The following is a 25,837-nucleotide window of genomic DNA, read 5'->3' as shown; positions in this document are numbered from 1 at the left end:
AATGGCCTTTCTATTTTATCCATAACACTTGAAAAATAAAGTGTGGAAATGTCTACTGTCAACCTCCAGCATGGCATAGGAAGCTGCTCTGCCCACAATAATGCTCAGTTTCTTGTACTGTGCTATGAAAGTAGCAGTCGTTCTTGTTAAATAGTGTTTGAGATCTGAATTTACATTCTCAGGTTTATTAATTTTTCTTCTAAATAGATTCTTACACTATGATCAGCACAACCATGTTCCGGTACTATCCAGTAACGCATTAAGAAGTATGATTAATAGTCATCTGTTGTTTATTCTCTCACCTATGCAGGGGCGGGGGGGGGGGGGGTGGTGTACTTTGGAGTATATTATTTTTCAGAGTCCTGCATGCTTGGTGGGACTTTTAGTCTTCCAAAGCCTTGAAATGGAAATTCCCTATATTCTCCTTAAAGCCAGAAGACCAAAAATATCAAAAAGGCTTCCAGTCTCTAATGCCATTTTTTATTCAAACACAAACTACAAGGTAACTTTTGAAATAGAGAGCATTCAGCTCCACTGTGCGAGGCAGAATTTTAATAAAGAGGCTTGAAAACAAATCTGTTCTTGTGTCATGCTGATAACCTGGGAAATCAGATCCCACCCCTGACTGGGAGGTAGAGACCCCATCAAGCTCCTTATTGACAGACTTGTGACAGGGAAGAAGCTACTCAAACTTTGGAGGTACCTCTGGGAACTGGTGTTCTCCAGCTTTTTTGAATGACTGCAGATGCTGGGGAAGAAGGAGGGGAGTATCACAGGGAGATATAAATAAAAAGGAAACCATAAAACTGAAAAGAGTTTAAAATATGCTGGAGCAGTGGGACAGGCAAGCACTTGGCAGGGGCCTGTGGACAGGAAAGCTAATGTCACTATGTGACTGCAATGGTGCCCAGGGGATAAGAAACATATTCCTGTGATTGGCTTTCCAAATAATATTAAATTCCTTAATATATTTCCCCACAAGGGGTGGAACAGAGGCACAGGAGCCACAGAGCTCTCCAAGGGGAGTCCGGAGCTATTACATCCTTATACGATTAGCACATACACTTCTGCTGGGACCAGCACCACTGTGTTTAGGAAAAACAGGAAGAACAATGAGCTGATTTAAGGCAAACCTCAGGGTCTAACTGGCAGCTGAACATTGAATGCTTAATTTTTTTTAGCCTGAATCTTTTCAGGCATGACTGCCTGAAAGCAGGGGAGAGTGTCTTGTTCTTGCTGAGGATGTCTTCTGACAGGTCCCAGAGTTAACTCCTTCTTCCCATGACAAGGACCCCACCTGTGGGTCACAGCCAGCCCAGCACATTTTTCTTTGGGAGCTCATCTTGCCCAAAGGACTCTCCAGCGTGTCTCCTAGTCCTTCCTCTTTGATATTAGCATATTGAAGGTTCGGGGCACTTCAGAAGTGCCTGTATCAAAATACTCACACTACTGAATTTAAGGGTCTCTGACAGTCCTCATGGACCAAGATTTCTCACATGCTCAAGCTGGTAGTCCCTCCATGCATGTAACCTGGTCTTGCCAAAACAACATTTTCCCCTCGGTCCCATGGCTCTGGACCTTGTTTTTGTCCAGCTCAGCAGTGGTCATTCATCAGCTCTGGTGGGAGTGTGCCACGTAAATCGGACTAAACTGGCCAGTAGCAGAGAGATGGCAGAGGGTGTTTCTGAGAAAAGGGAAAACAAAGAAAACATAGCCATGCTGCTTTTACAGTAAGTTTGATTTTAATCCCTAGGGAATCAGGACTGGATGGCTTGGTCCCACAGTACTGCATGTGCCCATTGTTGAAACTTTCAGACAAAAAAATTGAGAAGAAGAACAGGTAGCCAGTACCAAACAGTTACAATTCTTCCTGCAAATCCTCTCGGGTACAAGCGAATAAGCCAAAGCAAGCTCACTCCCTGGGAGCTCATGTAGGAAAAGCTCCAAACTCCCTGGGATTATAAGGAGGTAAAAAATCAAAATTAATACAAATGGGGTAAAACTAGAGAATCATTCAAAACTCACATGAAAAGCCAAGATCTCTGGGCAGGACTTAATCAAGTCTTGGTTCTGCAAAATCAAATATATTGAGAAAACACTCCAAACCGGCCACTTTCCTGGAATACTCTCCCATCACATGAGCGGCCTGTTAGAGAACAAGGAGTCCAGAAGATTTATAACAGTTATATTTGCTAGTTCTTAACTTACTGTGCTCAGAAAGTCAGGAGAAAAGTTGTGCTGTGGAAGCTACTGAAACATTTCATCTTACAGGTACCAGCATTGTTTCCCAGGATGACTTCCACTTCACTTTGTCACACTGGGTTAGAATAATTTCATTGTTATCTCTGGGATTTTGGTTTAGTTCATCTGTGCATTTAAGGCCTGGTAGTAATTTTTTTTTCCTCCATTTTTTTTCCCAGGATACATGATGAAATCATACAAAATCAGTATATCAAAAAGATGATGATACATAAAACAGCAGCCCATTCCACAAACAATAAAAATAGGTAAAATTCAATATACAGCATTTCCAAGTAATTTCAGCAGCAATTCCAAATTTATTGTCTCGTTTATTTATTCAATTGATGTCAATAAACATCACCATTTTCTTTTGCTGACGAATCCATCTCTCGAGCAACATTATGTTTCTCTTCTCTGGAGACTTGCAGGTCTCCAGAGGCCTGGTGGCACTCTACCAAATTCAGTACTTAGCAGTGCAGGAGCTGCCATACATTTCTCTTCCCACCAGATTAAGAGATATGCCAGATCTGGATCAATATGCAAGGTACAGAACAGCACAATGTCAAGATTCACCATGCTGACTCTCTGACAGATGGGCAGAGGCCCGTGCTAACGCATTTGGTAGGATTCAGTCCAGATATCTGCAGTCATAAAATAAACTATTCTCCTCCCTTCCTTCAAATGGGAAGAGACCCTGGGGAAGGGTTGGTTCGGGAAAGTGTGTTGCTTTCTGTGAATATTTGGCTTGGCTATTGCATTGCAAAGGATGGACACTGTCGTGGCTGTTGGGATGTTGAGGGTCTATGACAATCCAAGGGGCCAGTACCTCTTGCTGCAAGACCTCACCGAAAGATCTCATTCACAGCAGAGCTTAAAAAAATGATGGTCGTACAAGAACATCACCATGGTCTCTAAGCTTGTCCAGGGTCTCCCAAGCATTTAGGATTTGCAGCAGACTTCAATGAACAGCCTAAGGGCCAGATGCTGAGGGGCAGTGGACAATGTTAAGGTTTACAATGAGACACAAGCAGGTCCAATCTCATCCAGTGAAGAGCCAATCTGAACATATTCCTTTGGTGGACACTACCCAATATTCCCTGGGGCCCATCCCAACAAGAATACCTCTGAAAGGGTTGGCACCAAGACTTCACATAGGGACTGCCAGAAAAAGCTCAGCAGAATCTGGAATTTTTTCTGGTAGTGACTGGTCCTGAAATAAGTGTAATAATTCCCTGTCCCTTGGCTTCTTGGAAGGGTCCACGGTTATCCAAGGGGCCAGGACCTCTTGCTGCAAGATCTCACTGAATTTAGTGTAGGTCCTGAAGGAGCTCATTCACAGTAGAGTTTAAAAAAAATTAAAAACACAGGGTTTTTTTTAGAGAGAAGTCCAAAAAGATAAATGCTCTGCATTACAAAGAGGGCTGGGGAAAAAGGCAGCAGGACTGCTCTTACATTCTCTGTAAATATCCAGGCTGGTAGGACGATTGCAATAAACTGCCTATTTCTCTCCCACAGTATTAAGCCTTCAGACAGTAATTGTGGGTACCCCAGAGCCTGCACGTACCACGATTACAGCCCAGAAACACTTAAATTTGCATCCTCCTAGATAAAAACATGGCAACTCAGCAGCTGATTCAGCTATAAAGTCTTTCCCAATAAGTTATGAAAAGAGGACTGGGGACCTGCATTTTTCTCATTCCTACCCTTTCCATTTTTTTCCTTTTTAATAAAAACATGTTTATGATGGTGGATAAAACATTTCTGTCATCCTGACTAAAAGCCTTTACTACCAATCAAAAATGAGTGGTGAATGGATAAACTGTATATCAAAGCACAGCTTGGAAACTGGGCATTTAGCAAAGTAGCATTTATGAGAGCTGCTGATGATAGGAGATTACATTTTATATCAGAACATATTTAAATTTAGCCGGAATTAACCCTACAGCTTCACTTTAAAATCTTCCAAAGGCATCAAGGCTATTTGATAGGTATCTGAGCAAAGAAAGTTGCCATTAGTGGAACAGAGGTACCTGAAAAAAATAACTGAAGGGGGCAAATTTTAACCGAATCTTTCCTATGGAAACAACCTACAAGGATTTTGACTGGATCAGAATCAGAAGCTGAATTTTTTCCTGTTATTTCTTGGTCTCTGGAAGATGAAATGATAGTCTTTCAGGAATTGCACAAGCTGCTTTTTGCTGTAATGAACACACTTCATTTATTTAACTGTTTCTGTATATGCTATGAGAATATCTTTCTGCATCTTGACGTTTGGACACAGCCATGAGCTGAAAATAATTGGTGCAAAACAGTTGGTTATGCTGTACCCTGCAAAGAGTTACACAGGCTCTAATGGGAAGGGAACTGATGGAGGTTTTTTATCATGGGGTTGCAAAAATATTCCTGCAAAACCAGACAAAGTTTGAATGCCCACTGGCTCAGACACCCAGAAAAAAATGGATAATTTATGCACCTTACAGTCAAGACAGGAGAAAAAGCTAAGGGCTGGCTCTGAAATTCATGACCAACGCTTTGCAAAACATCCTTTTCATAGAGGACTAATTCTTCAACCCTTGCTCCATCCGAGTCCTGTGTACTTATGTAAGTAACTCCAATAAATCAATGCACTTACCATCACCCCTCATACCACTGTGTTGTAGGCCAGGTTTGTACCTGGAACTCTTCAGGGACACATCCATAAGAGGGGTCCTTATTCTGGGGTGTCAGAGCCAGTCCATGAGTCACCTGCAGAGAACATAGGGTCCGAAATTATTTGTGGCTCATTGATTTTCCTGATCACTCACAAATCATCTCTCCTTCCTTCAGGTCAATAATCCTTTTAAGCCCTGATTGCTGTTTAGGGAGCACTCGGAGGCAAAGTTCATTTCCCATCACCAACCCTGGCATGTCATGAAAATTTCTGCTTTCACTGGAAAAGTGCAGAGATCTGGGCAAGACCCTGTCAGGCCATGTTCAGCTCAGAGGAACCAGAAGATTAACCTCATCCCCCTTTAATGACTCTGGGATTATGTGTCTGGTAATTAAGCCCTGTGCTTGCTTCTGCCTCTGCAGACGTATCACTGCCATTGGCACTGGTGTGTGAGCAGCAGCTTCTCTGTGCATCCTTTTGATGTGTTTTAGCTGCAGCAGGAAAGCCGGTGTGTGAGTCAGAGGGGCCATCTCCACCCTCCTTCATTACACCACAGCCCTTATCAATAATTCATTCCCCGACTCCTGTCCGAGACACAGGCGAGTCTATTTGTAACTCAATAGTGCCCCAGTCAATAAGCATGTGTGGTTATGTATTATTCTCCTTGCAAGGAGGTACAAGCCTGTAACTACAGAAGTGAAACCTCGGAAGGAGGCAAAACACAGACTTAGCTGAAAAATTGCCTCCTCTCAAAGCAGCATGATGGACCGTGTGTGCCACGAGTGGGTGCAGGAGAAAACTTCATCTGCTGCTCTGACTTTGGACCATCCAGCCAGAAACGTGCATCCTCAAGTGAAGGGGTAGAAAGGACTGAGCACTTGTGTATCACAGCCCTTCACTGTGGTCCCAACACCCAAAGGCCCTCAGTAAGCTAAACATTTTGCTCCTCAGATATTACTCTGTATATCATCAGTGAAGAGCAGGGGGTTGCAAATCCCTAGCACTACCCCTGCACCATCGGGGAGCTGATTAGATGCAGAGAAAGTGAAACCCACTGTCAGACAAATTCCAGTGACACTGATTTCAGCTTCTCATATAAATAAGGGTTGAAAGATCAAGCACCTGCTGAAGATTAAGTTTTGCATCTTGAACACGAGCAATTTAAATAATGCTAAGAAGAGAGTAGAGGGGTAGATAAAGATAATTAAGTGCTACTGTTGTGATCCATTTGACATGCAGAGAATAAGAAACCAGAGTTATTTTTTAATAAAAACAGATCTCCTTCTGGATTTGATATTGGTGCCTTCAAAACCTTAAGACAAATACTGTTGGCACTAAATCAAGCTACAAAGTCTTTCATTAAGCACTACCCATGGGAATGTAAAGATGTTCTTGGAGAGTTGGAAGAAGAAGCTTTGCTCTATGAATGCAATAGAAACACTAATGAAAATATGGAGAAATATATCCAAGATACATAATCCATAAAACAACAAAGATACTCTCAGTGGGTCCGAAAAGCAATCAGAGACAAAGCATCACAAAGCAAACCTGGTGTTACAACATTATGATGTAAAGCCAGCGATTGTCTTCATTAAGTGAAATATATCTGCAGGTAAGGAAGGAACAGAACATTGTAAACAATGAGATCCACTGCAGCAGCAGCAGATATGAAGATTTAAAAAAATTAAAGTCTAACTCAGCAGACTGTCTAAACAAGTGCTCCAACCATTAGAAAGCACTGCTGCCAGGGTTCGGTTAGCCACCACATCTTTCAGGAAATTTCCCCAAATAGCTGAAATACTAGCTAGAAGACATCTGCAAAGTGGGGAAAAAAATGTAGTGGCTACAGAATGAGATTGTGTGCCTGGCTGTATCAGTGATCCATGCCTGGTCTCCATAGTGAGAATAATATCCACAGAAATGCCACACGACCGGTGGTCACTTGCAGCATGGAACATCCACATCCATCCTACTTGATGCCTCGTTAGGACACAAAGGTGTGGATCATGCTATCCAGATTTTCCTCGGGAAATTCTCAAGGCTAGGCAGAAAAGCAAGAAAGTTTTTTCATTCTTCTGTCAGAGGAGAAGTGAAAGAGGAGGAAAAGTGTCAGAGGAGAAAAAGTGAGTTTCGCTGCACGCATTTTTGAAAATAGACTGAGTGGTACTTCTGAAAAGTGCCCTGTTTAATGAACCCAAGTGCACAGAAGAGGAATGTTACTGTTTCATCAAAAAACTAGAATTGAGTGTCTTTTGGTTTCCCTGCTGGTGGTGGGGCTTGCTCCATTGCAGGACAGTTCCTAGATAATGGAAGCTAGTTTTCCTATTACAGATAACACTGAAACCTCTAATTTCAGCGTGGCTCCAGGGGAAGGCATTGGTGTTGCTATCAGTATTAGACTCTGCAGCCATTATAAGCCCAGTGTAGTATTTCTGACAAAGCACATTATGGAGAAATATACAGCCTAAACAGAACTGAGGTTGACAGAGCAATTTTCACTCCTTTTCTTGTAATGCTCCTTTCTAATTATAGTTCCTGCTGTGTGTGTTTTTCTTCTTGATACTCAGAACTAGGAGGAGCTCCAGGAGAGGAACTGGATTCTTTTCTTTTTACTGTCTGGAATATTTTGTTTCCAAAGATTAAAATCAGCATGATAGTCTCTGACCTGTGCTGCAGCCAGGAGCACTGGCGTCTTAAGGGCTTTCAAAGCTTTGTCTTAGGCCATGTTTAACACAATGAAGACAGTTGCTCTACCTATAGGTGTCTCCTGCTCATGCCTTGAGGTACCGTAACTAGATAGAGACCATCCCAAAGGGTCTGGTCTTCCCTGTTCTTTAAAGAAGCAAAGTTAATGAAACTTTTAAATATAGCTAGGGTTTTTTTTGCATAGTTATGGGAGTGATTTAAACTATATTCAAGACAGTTGCAGCACCTAAGGTCAGAGAGCTTATTACTTAACACTGAAAACAGGTAACTTGGGTCAGCCAAGAAGTAAAGCTGTCAACAGGCACTCCTGACCTAAGGAGCTGGCCAGAACAACCTCAGCAGGGCCCTGGACTGGGACCAGTAGGGGCTGTGGATTAAAGTGCTTTCCAATAATGCACAACACCTTCCCCCTCCTCTCCTACTCCCCTCCAGGAAGGCCACAAAAAATAAAGTGCTTGCGAATAGCACAATTCCACATCAGCTGAACCCACATTCAGTGCTGAAGATTAATGTTTCCTAAGGGCTTGTTATTTTACAATGCATCATAAGCATTTGTACGTATTTGAGCTCTTCCTCATTTCAAAGATTATCAGGAAGACTTAGCAGCAATTATAGTGGAGACAGAAGTAGGAGGGCTGCTAATACTCAAATATCATCTGTCTGAATAGTTTCAGTGTGCAGTAGGATGTAATTTCTGGATGCAAATCTGTGGTGCATGATCCCATTGCAGCATGGAAGGAACCATCGGAAAGCACAACCATAGCCCAAGTTGTGCCAATTCTGGGCCAAATTCAGCTCTTGACACAGATAACACAGGACAGAGCTCTTTGCACTAGACCCTCACCCACAGCAGAGACCCTCACCTGCAGTGCCTCCCTGCTCTGTGTGCCATTGCTCTCCAGAGGGTGGAAAGAACAGAGTTGTCCAGAGACAGCCTTAACATTTCCTTTATTTAAAAAACTCCCTGCAAATGAAGACAAGACAATGGAGAGCAGTGTGGAGAGCAGAGGGGAAAGCTGAGCAGGGGAAATATTTCAGAGAAGGGCCTCAAGTGTGGAAACACGAAAAAGTCAAGATCCTGAGGGGGAGTGGAAAGGAGCTATCAAGATTGAGACCCAGCAACCACATGGTACCATTGGTCTGGTGGCATAAGGCCAACATTGTCTTTATGGCTCCTTATCAACAGCTCCTTTTGCAGCCTGTCCACAGCCATCCCTGGGTCCATGCTTTCTCTCATAGTTTCTTCAGGGCGGCTAATTTTAAGAAGCATCAATAAGTCACCAAGGAGGGTCCCCGAGCCTAATCTATTTGTGATGTAAATACAGCATGGTAGTGCTTGAAGGGGACTCAGGAGTCATTAAGTCATAGTGTGGAGGAAGGGCCAGTGATACAAATACATTGCAGACTGTCCCCAGCTCCTGGGAATGGAGATTCATATTTTCTAGGTAGAAAGGGAACCCGTAGGTGGGAAAGAGTGACCTCTGGCAGTGCAACAAAGCGTGTTAGGCTGTCTCTGTGGGAAGGGTCTTTTCTTAATAAAGGGTGTGGGGAAGCTCAGCCTAGATGAGCTAAAGGCCAAGCAGCATGGGGTGGGATAAGGATGGATGTGACCCATGTAGCTCTGGAGATGAGACCAGTTTCTCCTGTAGGTTGTCAAGGGGAGATTGACACTAGGGTCTGAGGAGGTCTGAGCTCTGAGCAAAGCTTCCCTGCAGGCAGGCTAAGCTGAGCCTTGTATTTGCCTGCCTAGCACCACAGCTACCATTTCTTGAGCTTTGACACACAGCAAATGCCTGTAAAAGAACACGTTACTTGGGAATCACTCTGTTCCATACTGGGGTCCTCTGAGCTGGACACTGGGCTGGGGAGGAAAACAAGCTCCTACTTTTGATACGTGGGAGGAGACCTGGTGCAGACTGTTAGACAGTCCAGCAAGGACTCCTAGGTGAGTCAACCCAAGGGATGGTACAGTTGCTGGGACAAGGGAGCTATTACCACCAAAATGGGACTGGAAACGTCCTGAGAGCCAACTGGAGCCATTCAGATCAGACCCAGTGTGTAGTTTCAGGTGGGCTTCCTTGGAGTGTTTACTGAAAATCAACTGACCCTGCTGGGAACGTTCTTGTTGATGCATCCATGCTACTGGTTCTGCTTCTAGAGAAGCTAGTCTGTCCCCAGGGCTGAACCCCCCATGCCCAGCAGTATTCACAGTTCATCTGTATTATGGTGCACACCATTAAGTAGAGGAAACAAAAAATTAGCAGCCTTAATTTTCATCTTCAGCATTCTGCATGATGCACAGGCTTCTTTGGATCCACCTGCCCTCAGTTGCCTGATAAATATCAAAAAACATTTCATCCAAGAAATATGAAATGATAACTCTGTTTCCATTTTGCAGGGTTCAAAACAGACCTCATTGCTGTGCTCATCACATCTGCCACCTTATTTTGCATCAATCTTATGATTATTGCACACAAATCGAAAAATCTTATTTTCTGCTTGAAAGTAAGATGTGTATAGGCAAAAATTGTTGTTTTGTTACAAGACAGCAAGCTGGAATAAAGAAGTCTGATAAAATTCTAAAAATACACAATTTGGATAGTGTTAAGAATTCCTTCAAAATATATTTTCCAAAAATTATTTTTAACAGAAAACTTTTCTTTGCAACACTTCAGTAGCCTCTGCTAGCAAAGAAAGACAAATTTGGGGGTTGGACGGTGCCTCTTTTTGCAGACTTGGACAAGATATTCCAACAAGACAAAGTTCAGCTGAGTTCCCCAGCCACTGCCTCAGTACAGCAGAGAAAAGTATGTGATACAGCAGCTAATAAAGCCAGAGTACTGCTGAAGAAGTTCATCTTTAGAGGCTGACATTCATACCCAGGATCAAACAACTGATTTGGCATCAGTATCCAGTGCTTGGTAAGGTGGGAATGCCTAATAATATTTCTCCAATAGAGAAGCACAGAGGGGTGAACTTGGGATTTCTTATTTGGCCAGCAGCTGCCACTGGCACCAGGCAAACTGGCTTTGAAACTTGTTTGTTCATCCTCTGCTGAAAGCAGATGTCTCTGCTATTAACAGAGATTTAAACAATCAAAAGGAAAATGAGAATGGAGACAGGACATCCAGCACTGTGGTTCAGAGGGATATACAGAGTCAAGCTACATGGATGCTCCTTTTGCCCTCTTGGATGAACAGGAAAGGAAAGATTTTCTGAGCTGGACTGTAAGGCTGGCTGCCTTGATCAGCTCATTCCTCCTCCGGCAGGCAGCAGCAGCACTTCTGTGCATGCTTCTCTCTTTTCATGAGCTTTTGTAGGTCTTTTTTCCTGAGTTCCACAGAAGCAAGTTGGTAATCTTATGAAAAATGCAGCAAGGCTTTTGCCTCTAGTGCTGTAGCTGGACACCTTGCTTAACGGCCTGCTTTTTGCTTTTCATTAAATCACAGAATAATTTGTGTTGGAAGGGACCTCTGGAGGTTGCCTGGTCTGACCCTCCACTCAGGGCAGGGTCATCTTCAAAGTTACATTAGGTTGCTCAGGGTCTTGCCCAGCCAATGGTGTAATATCTCCAAGGATGGAGATTCCCATAGCTCCTCTGGGCCCCTGCTCCAGTGTTCAACCACCTCCATCCTCCATTTCACCTCATTTTGCATTAGATGCAGGGTCTCTCATTGCACAGCCATTTCAGCAGCTCTTGGGAGAAGACAGCAGATCCAAGAGGGTCTAGCCATAACCTTCCTCTACTCACCAGCATCCCTACAGGACAGCACTGTGCTTAGTCCAATCTGTGTATCAGCTGCAGGAAGGCACAGTGTTATTATAATGTCCATCTGTCCAGGCCTTAGCAATCCAGAGTGCTATAACTCTTTATCTTGCTGAACCACATCCTTTTGGAGAGCTCTCTTCATCCAAAATGAATTGCAGCTTCCACTCTGGGTCTTCTTGGTGAGACCAAGTGTTATGTCTGCAAGACAGGTATTTTCTGGGATGCAGAGCAGATACTCTAACACAAGCTCCTGGAGCTCAGAAAATTGTAAAAAAACCACTTCCGTCACTCAGGAAGTTCTGTTGCTACCAAACTCTGCTAGGCAGTTTTCTGGGTTACAGAGGCTTCTGAGGTTATAGAAACTTCATCATGTATCTGCTTCTTTAGGCATCTACATCCCTTTGAAATTCTTCAACAGATGGAGGATGAAGCCCTGAATCAGTTGGCCCCAAGACAGCTAATTTCACAAGGTTCATGTGGAAATTTGCAAGTCTTGTTATTTGTAATAAAAAGCCTTGGGATATTTGAGCTCTCGGTCAACCCCTCCCTTGACTTTTTCTGAGAAAATTGCCAGAAAAAGACCTAATGATATTATTTCATGCATCATTCTGATGCATGTTCAGTGTTGAACATAATGGCTAAGTCCCCTTGCTCAAGGGCAAATTTGTTTCCTGGCTAACATCTGGCTACAGACTAATCTTTCCTGCAATTTGCCAGTTGCTGGCATGAGTGAAAAAGAATTATTGAGCTCTTTACCTGCTTGTATCCAATTAGGCAAAGAAAAGTTGCTGAAGGTAAAAGTGATGCACTAATGAAAGATGCAAATGCCTTCCTCTCTGTTGGTTCCTTCTTCCCAGAGCTTAGTGCAGATGTTGGCACTCAGATGAGTGCTAGATAACCACTGAGATGACCTAAGATCACTAGACAAACCCGAAGTCCTTAGCCACTCCTCATAGGACATGCCTTCCAGCCCTTTCACCAGCTTTGTTGCCCTACTCTGGATGCATTCAAGGACCTTCACATACTTCTTAAATTGTGGGGCCCAGAACTGCACGCAGTATTCAAGGCCAGACCAATGCTGAATACAGTGGGGTAATCACCTCTGTTAACCGGTTGGTTATACTGTGTTTGATGTGCCCCAGAACGGGGTTTGCCCTCTTGGCTGCCAGGGCACACTGCTGACTTATATTGAGCCTGCTGCTGACCAGCACCCCCAGATCCCTTTCTGCAGTGCTGCTCTCCAGCTGCTCCCGTCCCAATTTATACTTGTGCCTGGCTTTACTCTGTCCCAGGTGCAGGATTTGGCATTTGGACTTGTTAAATTTCACCTCATTAGTCATTGCCCAACGCTCCAATCTAGATCCCTCTGCAAGGCCTCACGTCCCTCAAGGCAGTCAACAGTACCTCCCAGTTTGGTATCACCAGCAAACTTGCTGATGGTGCATTCAACTCCTGCATCCAGATCATTGCTAAATATATTGAACAGCACTGGCCCTAGAATTGAACCCTGAGGAACACCGCTGGTGACTGGTCGCCAGCCAGATGTAGCCCCTTTCACTACAACCCTTTGAGCCCTGCTGTTCAGCCAGTTCTCCATCCAGCACACCGTAAACCCGCTCATCCCACAGTTGGACAACTCATCTAGAAGGATGCTGTGAGGGACAGCTTTACTAAAATCCAGAAAAACTACATCCACTGCCTTCCCTTTATCCACCAGGTGGGTGACCTTATCATAGAAGGATAACAAATTAGTTAAACAGGACTTTCCTTTTGTGAATCCATGTTGACTGTGCCTGATGATTGCTTGATGATTTTCTGAACCAGAAGATGCATTAGACATCAAAGCCTCCTCCTACAGGAAAATAGGAGACATAAGGTGGTTCTATGGATCTATTGAAAAGAAAGAAACTTCTTACCTTCATGTTATGCACAACACAAAGTCAAGATCACGGGACAAGTGTGCGTTGACCCTGTATAACTGAGCAGAGGTGAAAGCAGTATGGCAGCCCAAGAAAGTGTGCTGTCTCTGTAAGGTTGCATTATGATCTTGCAGAGCGTAAAACTGATTTCCTTCCCAAACAGAAACAGACAGGAGCATCTCTGTCACTCACAGCCAGGCAGAGCCATTTCCAACTGCTCCACTCTGGCCCACTCAGACCCACAGACCCGTTATCTCTGCCCACTCATGGACAGTCAGGTTCTGGGTCACTGGGCATGGCCATGGAGCACCTTGAAAGATAAGGAAGAAGTCCTCAGACTTGTAAGTCCTGCATGCATTACCTTTATTCCCCTCTTCAGTGTCCAGCTGTCCACAGGTTCATCAGCAATTTTTCCTCTCAAAGAAAGACCCTAGGAAAGAAAGAGGCTGAAGCTCAAGGAGCAAAGACAGCTGGTGCTCAGTAACGCAGTATATTGCTACAGTGTGCGTGTTTTATAACTTCCTTCTGAGCCTTGCTCCCCATAATCAGATTATGAAACCTTAGAATCAAGTTAATGCAAACAAACGGATCATGCGGAGAGCAATAAAAATAAAATATCATAATAAAAATCCTAAATAGAGAACATATTCGGTAAACAGAATGCTGTAAACAAACTAATGTGTCTCTCTGCGACAATATTCAGCGAGATATGGAAGAGCCCCAAGAGATGGCATGAAAACACAGCTGTTCTCTCGTTGCGTTAGGTGAAGAGTGAGAGGAGGGACGCGACTGCAGCACAGCTCCTGCGGCTCCAGGGTCATGGCAGGGACAGCTCTGCCCATGCTCGTGGAGCAGGAAGGTGGTTCCTCCTGGTGTCTGTGCTCCAGGTGATGCCCTGACTCGACTTCCAGGTGAGACCCATGGCAAAATGATCAGCCAAACAAAACAGAGGCCATCAACCAGGCTGCTCTCCTTGCCGGCCATGGGAAATATGTCTCCCATGTCTCCCTGCAGACACAGCGCGGTGTGTGGTCAGCAGAAACAGGAGAGAAACTGCCATTGCATCTCTTACAGCATTTCTGAACTTTCTCTTCTCCGTAAGCCACATGGATGAGCCACACAGCTCAGTCAGGTACCAAGCTTTGTCTCTGCAGCTCTGGGGACAGCACTGAGTCAACACTCTGGGCCGGGACACGATCAGAGCTAGGTAGGCAAAGCATGAATCGCAGCATCTGACGGGAAAATTATGGGTTTTAAAATTAATAAAAGCAGAATGATCTTTACTGTCATCACTGCTTGCATAATAGCCTGACAAAGGGTAGCTCTCTTCCCACCAGTCATACTCCAGCCCCTAGGGATTGCCTCTCTTCCTTTGTTCTCATTTTAAGGAGATCCCATGGCAACAAAAGGCTCAGACAAGGCATGGAGTTCTGATAAACATCATCTGGAGAAAGGCCTGAGGTCACAGACTGTTTGGAGCAATACATTTACGTGCAAATCTGCTGATTTGCAAAGATCCACTGGAGTTCCAGGCAGTTTCCTATTTCACTCATCATTTTCTTCCACTCTGGCCCTCCCAAGTCCTGGTTCTTTTTGTCTCCTTCTCTAGTAAAAATGCTGCCTCTACTAGTGGCGAATAGCAACCTTATCATTATTTTAGAAACACAAGTCTTCTTCCTGAAGATGATTGCTTGGTCTGGGTCTCCTGGATGCTCTTCTGCTCTTGAAAGGGGGCCTCTGCCTTTGAGTCTCTGGGAGCACATCATGTTCTTCCAGACAACTGCTGTGCTTAGATTGTCTCCATTTGGATCAACAGAGATCAGACCAGTTGGGGACTCATCCAGGTTTAATGTTTCCCACCATATTGTTTACTCAATGAATTTGCCCCTCTAGCTCTTCTCCAATCATCCCTCTAAGAGCACCATGAGTTTTACAAATGTGTTGTTCATGATTCAAAATTGTTTGACAATTCAGTTTTGTTTTGCAACATTCAGCCTTAAGGATGCATGTTGATTTTCCAGCCTGAATATTAGTCTAATCACTCATTGAAAGTTCATTCATTATCTGTCTGTGTTATAAAATGCTACCACTTTTCACCATATTTCTGCTGGTAGGGCAGCCCTCCAAGTCACTACCACTGTGTCATCTCCAGATCTCCATCCAGCCCTGACTGCTGTGGCAAATTCAAGGTTGCAAATATGACATAAATGCTTGTGTTGAGGTCATCAAGCTGGAAATTAAACCATGGGATGTTGGTTTGCACACATGGCTTTATGTTTGCTGGAGAGTCCAGCCACAGAAGTCACAGACAGCCTCCTGCCACTAGTGAAGCACATGTGGTCCGTGTTGCCCTGTCACACTCACTGATTGCTGACCGTTTTCACTTTCCATGAAGCACTGATCTAGGGAAAACCAAGCACAAAGGGAGCAGAAGTCGTCCCTTGGCCATCTTGCTGCCCCAAGGCTGGGTGATTTCTGCTTAAGTGATTCCGACTGATCTTTGACCAAGCTGTACCTTAAAAACACTAATGGCAGATACATCATCTTCCCAGTCAGGTTATTAAAGTCTTGTTAGGGTATGGAAAGCTTCTAACAATAAAATTGCTCCTTCGTTCACGGAGATACAAATGATAGCTTGTTTCCTAACATCAATGTATTTGAAGACCATCACAAAGTCCAGCCTCAGACTTCTTTTTAGGACTAGATGAAGACGATCTCTTCAGTCTTCCTTTGCAGGTTGTGTTCCCCAGACCTATGATCATTCTCGTTTTCCTTCAGATTTGCTCTGGCTGATCCATATCTCCACAACACAATGCTGAGTGCCTAGATAACAACAGGACCTGATTCAAAACTCACTGGAGTCAGTAGGTCTTTTCTGATGATACTGAATCAGGCGTTGTTTGCAGATTTGTATGAAAGTCTACGTTTTGGTGGTTTTGGTTTTCTTTTTCACAAATCTGTATATGGAGCAAGGGATTTCTGTGATCGCTGGTCTCCTACATCCCAATGCAGGGGATCTTCTGTGGATAAAAGGATGAAATGCTGCTAAACTACTGGATCCTGGGAAGATCTGTCCTCTACAGGGTCAAAGCAGAGCGAAGTTTGTAAAGTATATAAATAGCATTTCCCCCAGAGGAGGTGAGTGGAGGCAGGCAACTAGAAACTTCAACCATCTTGACTCTGCAAGAAGGATGGAACAGGCTGAGACCTGGAAGATGGTTCTGACTCACTGCTATGCCAGGGGCCCTCCCGCATTTCCCAGTGCTCATAACCAGTTAAGCCTTGACATTTAGGGCAGAGGAAACCATCCATTTCTAGGGCTTTTGACTGGCACTTTTAAAGACAGTGTTTTTACAGATGAGCCTTTACCAAACCCGTGATTGCGTGCCAGTTCATTTAGAGCCTCTCTACAAGCTGAGTTTCTGCTCTCAACAGGTTCACTTTTCCTAGCCTGCTATTACTGTTCATGCTCTTAAACTTGTCTTGAAAAGCAGTTTACCACCTTTGGTGGTAAAGGGCTTTGCATGCCTTAGCAGTCAGTGCAAACACAATTTGCACGTGAGCTGGGTTCTAGGCTAGCACAACAAAGCACCTGAAGGATGTCAGGGAGATATTTATTCCCGTGCCTGATTTACAGGGGGTCTGTGGATCCATCCAAGGCCTGTCTGCAGTGCACTATCTGCTCCTGTTATGCTATGAAAACTTATGAAAATACTAGTTCAATGCTTCATTTTAGAGTCAACTGATTATCTGTAACTTCTAGCATGGTCAGGAAAAAGGGAGAAGGTAAACCAGTGATCCTGATAGCAGCTGGTCTTGGGTGCAGTAAGAAGCAAGTCTGCTTAGCAAACAGAGCAGAGAAGGCTGGAGGGAAGATGCTCAGCACCTAGGGCTGCGTTGAGCTGACCTTCGGTGCCTAACTGCTGAGCATTTCCCAAAAAATACTGCAAAGAGTGTGTGTTCCCATGTCAGAGCTTTTTCTGAGGAGGCCTCAAACGTGGGTGAGGTTGATGATGTGGGCTCAGCTCTGTGAAGACCTTCGGGGCCATGCACAAGGCACTGGCAGGAGACTCAGCCCTATCCTGAACTTTGAATTAAGACATTCCAACTATGCAGCAAGGTCTTGGGGTTCTGTGGAAAATGCAATCTAAAGACAGCTTGGATTGTGCATGGCAAGATCCTTCCATACATGCAGGACATACCTGTTTTCTGGTAGGATTGGGGAGCTCCAGCAATGAGTTGAGTGCTAAAGCTCATTTCTCATTTAATTATTCAAAACTTAACATGACTATGTAAAACACACATCCCACAGGCCAATAAAAAGGCTGGGAGAAGTGTTTTCCTGGGGCTTTGTTACTGGAGTGCTCCACTCAGTTGTCCTCGCAGCACTTGCCACAAGTCAAGGACTGCACGCACCTGGAAGAAATCAATATGAAAACTGAGTGAGTGCTGCTAACAGACCCACGAGTGCCAAGTGGATCGATGAAGGGAGCTCTTCACTCCAGGTGTCTGTTTGCTGTCAGGAGGGAGAAACCATGGCAGGAGTGGAGGCAGGATGACGGGCAGCAGGGAACAAGTGCGACTTTGCTGGAGGAGTGCAGCAGGGCTGTGGTGCCACGTTTTGCTGCGTCTGGATGCTTATCATAAAGAGGAGCCAGAAAAATAGGAAATCAACTTTTTTTTAGGCAAAACATGCTGGGATTTTTTTTTTTAAATGTGAAGGATATGCCGGTTTTGTGATTTTTTTTTTTTTTTTAAAGGGAAATCTGAAGACTAGGACTGAAAGGAAATTCTACTTGATTTCATGTTGGGCTTTGGTTTTGTTTTGTTTTTTGGTTCCACTTTACCTCCAGAAACCAAGAACCTAGAAACTGGGAGTTATCCTTTGAAAAACAAAAAAAACAAATAAAATACTTCTTTTTTTGCATGTGTATTCTTCTCCATTTAGAAATCACAGAAAAATTGAGGACAGGTGAGAACAAGAACATAACAGATGGATGAACTCTCTTGTAACTGGTTTTGAACTGGAAAAAGTTTTGAACTGGAAAAGGTGTTAGTACATTAAAGCAGAAAAAAAATATTTTTTAAAATATGAAAAAGATATTTTTCATTCCCACTTATAGTAATACCATCAAAATAAGTAACAATACTACGTAATTACTGATAAGTAATATTAGTAATAAATGTATTAGTAATTACTAATAAGTAATAATACTATTAAAGTAAGAAACTTTTCATGTATAGTGAGAAGGATGCATTTTTAATTTTTTTCATTATTTATCAGGAAACTTGGTTTAAAAAAAATGTTTTTCTGTGAAGTTTTTCATGCTGGAGAGGAAACAGATCTTGAACACTTTTTCCCAGTTCATCTCTAAGAAGGCTCATAACTGGGAAGAAGGATGAGGAACACTGATTTTACATTAGCTACCAGCTGGGTTCCCCACACATACAGAGGCAAAGAGACTACACCTGCAGCAAGGGACTGTAGTTCAGGGTGAAGCAACAGAACTTGTGGTGGAGGACACGGTGTCTGACCCCTTCAACCCCTCTTAGCATCTGCATATCAGTGTCCCTTTGTGGTCAATGGAGATTCATCAGTGGACACAAGGCAGCTTGAACTGCTCTCTGTAGATGCCTATTTCTTTGCTTTGATTGCACAAGAGGCTGACAGTGACTAGCTCAGATCTGGATGTCCAGCCATGTGAGATGCTGGGCTGGAGGAGATTGCTTTTAGCCTATGTACCTTTGGGTATATCTCAAATCTCTTCCAGTTGGCTGATGATGTTCTGCTTAAAACATCCCATCTTCTCCCGTCTTCTTGGGCAGTTCAGGAAAAAAGAGCAAACAATGCTTATGGATGCTTCCCAGCTGTGGGCTGTGAGAAGGGACCATCACAGGCACTGCTGCCTCTCCAGAGACTGGCAGGATAGGGATTATTAGGGTAGGGATGATTAGACCACCCTACTATCTGAGGGTGGCTATCACACACAATTTTTTGTTAGCCATATAACTGAAAATGATCTGGCATTGTTGTAATTCTTTCCAGTGATGATGAATAAGAAAGAGGCATATAGAATGATGGCAGATTTATTCAAAGGGAAGCATTTCAACAACTACATTGTTGCTGTAGCAGCATCAATAAACATGGGTTTTTTTTTCCTAATATGACCAAATTCTCTCTGCTCTACTCAGAGAGAAATGTAAAAAAGACTATAGAGAAAGGAAGCCTCTGAAATATCAATTTGTGGAGTGGGTTTGTATGGTATTCTAAAGCTTTTAGTATTTCTAAAGGAAGATCAAATTTCTGCTCAAGCAGTTTTTCTGACAATGAAAATAATTTGCTACAAAAATCAACCCCTTCTGAACTTTCTCTCAGCTCTGGACTTCTGTGATGACATGACTCAATGCTATTTTCAATTATCTCCCTTTGACAATGAAGCACAGCATTGTCCTTTATATCAAGGTTTTGACAAGAGCCTTCACGCTTTCATGCTGCAGTTGCAATTCAGATGTTTTCTTTTGCTCTTAATTTTTTAATAGACTCTTCCACTGAGCCCATCTCACAATGAAATGAATCTGATTTAGATTCAAACGAATCAAAATGAGACTTAAAAGCCTTTTTTTTTTTCTGAAGAAATACAGCATCAAGAGAAATCTTTGAACACAAAGAAATCCCCAGGGAAGAAGATAATTTTGGCAACAGATTGTGCCATGTTCAGAGGACAAGACCTTGGGGATGTGGAAATCCACTGCTTCGGTCTCTGCTGATAGACATTGTGGAAATACCTGAAGCAAATGCCACTCTTCTGATCTAGGAATTATCACCTTTTTTACCAAGAAGGCCTCCAAATTAGGTAGACCAGGAATTTCTCTCTCTGATTCCCAGTTCCAGCTGAGTGAGCCATATACTGAGTCCTCAGCTAACCTGGGGAGAAGTCACTCTGGGGAGAAATTCAAAATGCCTCTGCTTTACATTACATTGTTGTTGCTGACGCCTGCAAGTACTTGAAAGGCATTTACAAAGATGATGCAGCAGACCTATTCCCAGTAGTGCCAGACCTTAAAAAAAGAGGGGCAACAGCCACAAACTGGGAGCTTCAGTTTGAACATTAGGAAAACCTTCTTTATCAGGAGGCTGGTACAGCACTGGGACAGTGCTCCAGTGGGTAGAAGCATCTCAGATCTTGAAGGTTGACCTGCTGTTTGGAAATAGTCCCATTTAGAGTGAGAAGGTGGAATGGAGACCCCCAATGGTCCTTTCCAACCAAGCTTTCCATGCTTCTACATCTGACAAACCATTGACAGAGACAGCCTGAGAAAGCTCAACATAAAATAAGGGAGAAAATGTTATGTCTAAGCATTACCAGAAGGTTACATGAAGACCTGTGGGCTCTAACCATTGTAGAAACACCAGGAGGCAAGTTCAAGTGGAAGTATGGCTCTCAGATGGTTAGAGAAAGGCCTTTGCCAAAGAGATACACTAGTGCAAATCAGGGTGTAGCAATGTTTCCCAGGAAAACAGCATTCTGTAATTCAAGAGCTTTCATTGGGCAGCAAATACAGGTGCAGAGTGCAATCTGCTATGACCCTGTGCAAGTAAATGCCTTGTAAATAACCCATATGTTTGGGTGGTGGATGTGATGTCAAAGGCTTCCTGGCACTGAGAAGCAGAGCAGCTTGCTCAGGAGAATCCCAGAGGGTTGTGGAGGTGATGGGGGACACGAGCTGGTCTGCCGGTCAGCCTACCACCTCTGACAGACATGAATACACCCTGCAATGGCAGATCCCAAACACGGACCACTAATGAGGAGCTATTTTTTTCCTCTTTTTCCTTGACTGGGATAACTTCCTGATACTAGGTAATTATTTCTGGGTAACAGAGCAAGGCTGATGTGGAAGACTGGAGGCTTCCACAGCTATTTCTCCATTGCTTTTTCTGCTGAGCACACATGCAAGGCTGGCTCAGCCACTCAGACTGTGCCATGGTCCTCACTTGCTCTTTCCTTGGGCATATGATGATCATGACACATCATGTCACTGGGAACAGCTATCAGAAATGGCTTCCAGCTGCTCCACAGTTCATACATAATGCTGGTGGCATCTTATTGTGTCATGCGTGGTGATGGTGACACACATGGTAGACGGCAACGGTGGCAGGTACACCTGGCCATGCCAGCATTTTGCAGCTTGTTTCTTTCAGGGGCTGAGACAAGCGCTGTTGTGGGTGGAGACAAGGAGTTTCTGAGTGTTTTTGAGGCACTTTACAGTAAAAAAAAAAGGTGTTCTGTTATGAAATATGAAACCCTGTAGGACTTAGGATTTATCACCAAAAATGTTAGTTGGCCAAACAGGCCTTCTCAGTGGTCTCATGCCTGTGCTCTGTGCACACACAGCTTGCCTGAGCCCTTGTTCCTCTGCTCGCTCACTTCCAGCTTTAGGGTCTCCCTGTCTTTGTGAGCATTTCTATTGCCCTCATGCTTTGTGATTGTCACCTTAAGATATGGATGGACAGCAGACAGAGAATTGCATCACTGTACTCTGAGAGCCAACAGCATTTAGTGCCTCTCAGCTCAGCAGAACTTCATCATCACTGTAGGAGCAAAGCTGAAATCCTCTGCTAAAGGGTGGGTACCCATGCCTTACACAATGCAATCATCTCCATTATCCTTTTCAGGAAAAATGGCTTGAAACTGCTTGCTTCCTTGCTTGTTTATTCTGCTAAGGAGCTTTGTTCTGCAAGGAACCTTAAAATGGTCAGCTACAGCCAAAGTCTTCAGCAGAAAAAAATGACTTTTATAATAAAGAACCAGCAATTATGGAAATGGACTGTTTTCAGTGACAAAGTGATGATAAGAACAACAAAAATAATTTTGCCAATTAATTATGACATTGAGGCTTGCTGCGTTATGATTAAAATCTTCCACGTTCCAAAGAAAAGGACCTGTCAAGTGTGTTGCAATTTGGCCATATAAAAAATAAAAATATTGTCTGTAAAATGGTTACCTGAAAAACACTTAATGACCTCTGGTTATCTATTTAGGGTCTATAACACCCAGTGAAGTAGTTGTAGTCCATTCAGTAGCAAAATCATCGCAACACATTAAGAGGGAGCAGAAATAATTGAGGTCTGGAGGGGCTGCATGCAAGGAATGATTAAAAGGGATACTTAGGCATAATGACTTGAGATGGAACATAATAAGTTTCTTGGAGGGTATATGTAACAAAAAGATGGGATTTGTTTAGCATTGCACACTGGAGCATAATTAGAAGTAATAGGACTAAATTTATGCATGGAGAAATAATCTGATTATCAGGAATCATTCGCAGCTCTGAAAAAGAAGTTGTATCTGCAAAGGGTTAATTGGTGCTTACAAGCTGCAACATCTTCCCTCCAGGCATATTCCTGCCTCAGCAGCTCTAGGGCTGGAGCACTTTCAGCAGGTTGCCATAGGCCTTCTATGGTGCATCCCTTTGGGTAGAGCTTTTCAAGAAGGCTCCCTCTTTGCCAGTGTAGTTTAAACTAGTCTCTTTTTTAGGAACATAATCGTTTCACTGCAGAGAAGGTGCTGTTTTAATGGTCCTCTTCCTCCATAGTCCTTCAGGGACCACAGCTTCATCAGAAGGGAATGTCCAAGGAGTGGGGACAGGAGGAGGAAGAGGAGAGGGACAGACCTCCTTCAGGAGAACCACGGGCAGGGTGCCAGTGAAGCTGTAGAGTTTGGTGGGAGGGAGAGTATCCAGTGAAATGAATCCATAACTCAAGGCATATGACATGTTTCTATTAGGAGGTGGATCAAAGCTGTTTCTCCTACTGAAAGACCTTGTGGAAGAGTGTAAGACAGTTAAAACTAAATGTAATGGTCTCATTAAAGTGCTGAGTGATTTTTATTCACCTAAGAATTATGTTCTTACTGAAAGACATGATTATTTCCAAGACCGCAGGCAACATCCAGATGAAGAGATGTCTGAATCTATAACAAGCCTGAAAGGCTTCACTTCCAAGCACATGTCCAGCCTGACAGCAGAACAATAGCTGACTGTTTGGTGTGTGCCTGCATGCATTAGTAGTGAAAAATGCAACAAATCGCCCGGTGCAGCCAAAAGGAGATAAAAGTGGCCATTTTGTGTAAGCAGGAAGAGAACAATGTGTTCCTCTTAGTTTTCTGCATCAGGTCTTAAGGTTGTATCCACGCTGAGCAGCCAGAGTGCATCCTGCAACTCTCACACATGGGTGGTCTGAACGTCCAAATTCTGAACCTCACTGGACTACACTAGCCTCTTCTTGCTGTTTGAAGGCAGGCAAGGAAGAGGAGGAGGGATGTTTTACTCCAAAGCTCTCATCCTGTTACGAGACTGGGATGTCCCCAGGTCACACATCTGAACTGGAAGAGCTCCTGAACCCACCAGTTTGGGATAGGCATGGGGGATTCTCTTTCTGAGGAGCTGAATCCAAACCACCGGAGGCTCCAGGTGACAGACTGACCTGGACTGGTCATCTGGGCACAGTATCCTGTCTCCCCTGGGTCCCTGGTGCATTCATTGACAGCAAACCTGCATCTCATACCTGGAATAAGCCCCTGTATCTCACCAAATCTTTCATTATGTTTGCACCACCCCTGCCCTTGTGACCGCATCTGAGTGGTGTTAATGAAATGCCTGCAGCTGTACTCCAGAGTTTGTAGGTTTCATTGCAGCATATGCCTCCTGCTAGGCTTTTATAGCCCATTCTAAATCCTCTGCCAGCAGAGTCCACACTGTGTGTACTTGAACTACCTCTCTTGGTGATGTCTTTCCTTACTAGATGGGGAAAAAAAGTGCCCAAGGTCATCTGTCTTCCATAATCACATCACCTCCCTGTCCTCCTCCTAATGAGCCAAACAGATTGAGCTCTGAAATCACTCTGTGTAAGGTATTTTCTTTAGTCTTCGAATCACTGTGTTTCCTACAACGTTCCCTGTCTTTTTACAGACTTTTAGAAGGTCAGGGCTGGAACTGAGGTGCATGGCGAGACCCCTTCTCTCACTGTTGGAAGGGGAGATGCACAAGAGCTGTTGTGTCACTTGTGTTGCAACAGGAATGTACTAAGTTAATAGTAGTAGCACTAACGATCTGCATAACTGGAATTATTGTGCATTTTCAGCTCACAGATTTCAACAGGGATAATGTAAAAAAAATGAGAATGTCAACTGAAGAATATTTTTATATTCAGGAATAAGAAGGTACAAGTGTTTGATGCTCAGAAGTGGATATGGTTCCAGCAGGCAGCCTTACCAAAAGGAACAAGCAACAGTAATAAAAAGTCTGAAAAGGAAAAAAATTAAGTTCTTCATGCCAAGACAATTTCTTGCCTAGAGTATGCCTGAAAGGACACTGAGCTACCGCTCCCACAGAAGCCACATTAGAATTTCGTAATCATAAATGATGCCTAAGTAAGAGACAGTTACCTATTTTTGTTATCTTTCAATCTCACATGTTTCTCTATGGCAATGATATCCCATATTTTATTGAATCAATATCCCAGAGTGGCGAGTATAGATTTTGCTGGCTTCAAGCAATAAGAGTCTAGAAGCAATCAGAAGAAAACAAACGGGGATTTACCTTCTCTTGTGGGGATTCATTTTTAACTCCTAGCAGCATGTTGGATGCATTCTGTTGAATGTTATGAGTAATATTTTTTGATCTATTGTTCCACCTTCTCTAAGGCATATTTTATTTCAGAACAATCTTCTTTTGATGTTTTAGAGGTCCTCCTGGCAGATTTCTGAGATGAATCACATCTTTGTCTAACTATTCCCTTTTGAGACAAAAAAAAAACAACCAAAAAACCAAACAACCAAACTTTCATTGAATTGTTTAGGTTGGCAAAGACCTTTAAGATCATCAAGTCCATCTTGGGTGAAGTACCATCATGAGAATTTGGGGCTAATATTTAATTCATTGACACACTGGAGAGAAAACCTTCTGTATTGTCCCCAATATTAGTATTTTCATACACTAGGACATAAAATTACTCTTTCAGTCTCTCTGTTTTTTGTTTTTAACATTGGATGGGTGTTAGTGACAATTTCCCTCCCCTTTCCAATACAATTAACCTATTTTGCCACCAGTGTCACATGTCCCCCAAGTGAGTCTTTGCTAGCCAGCTTTCAGGGAGAGATCAATAATGTAAGATTTTAATTATATTCTGAGTGCCTTCGGTACATTATTGCATGAACAGAGAAACCCACAAAAAGAAATTCTGGGGCCTATATGACCACTTCTTCCAGGAATTACAGTTCAACAACCATGACCAGCTCCTGAAGAACATCTTCTGAATTTTCCACAAACTCTTCCACCACCCAGCACAGCCTCTGATACCAATTGCCTCTAAACCAAACCTACAAAATTAATTCCATGACAGAGCATGTCTTTTCAATACTGAACGTTTGCTCGTACATAAAACCAAAATAAACAAAAAAAGAATGAGGAAGAATCAATGTAAGAGTGCCATCTGGTGACATCTGCCATAACCTTATAGCAAAGACAGCTTCTTCTCTGCAGTGCAGAGTGGAA

This window comes from Nipponia nippon, unplaced genomic scaffold (genome assembly GCF_047370975.1).
Source record: "Nipponia nippon isolate SJK-2023a ecotype South Korea unplaced genomic scaffold, ASM4737097v1 scaffold_30, whole genome shotgun sequence".
In the NCBI taxonomy this organism is placed as follows: Eukaryota; Metazoa; Chordata; class Aves; order Pelecaniformes; family Threskiornithidae; genus Nipponia; species Nipponia nippon.
Note: the sequence above shows the minus strand (reverse complement) of the source record.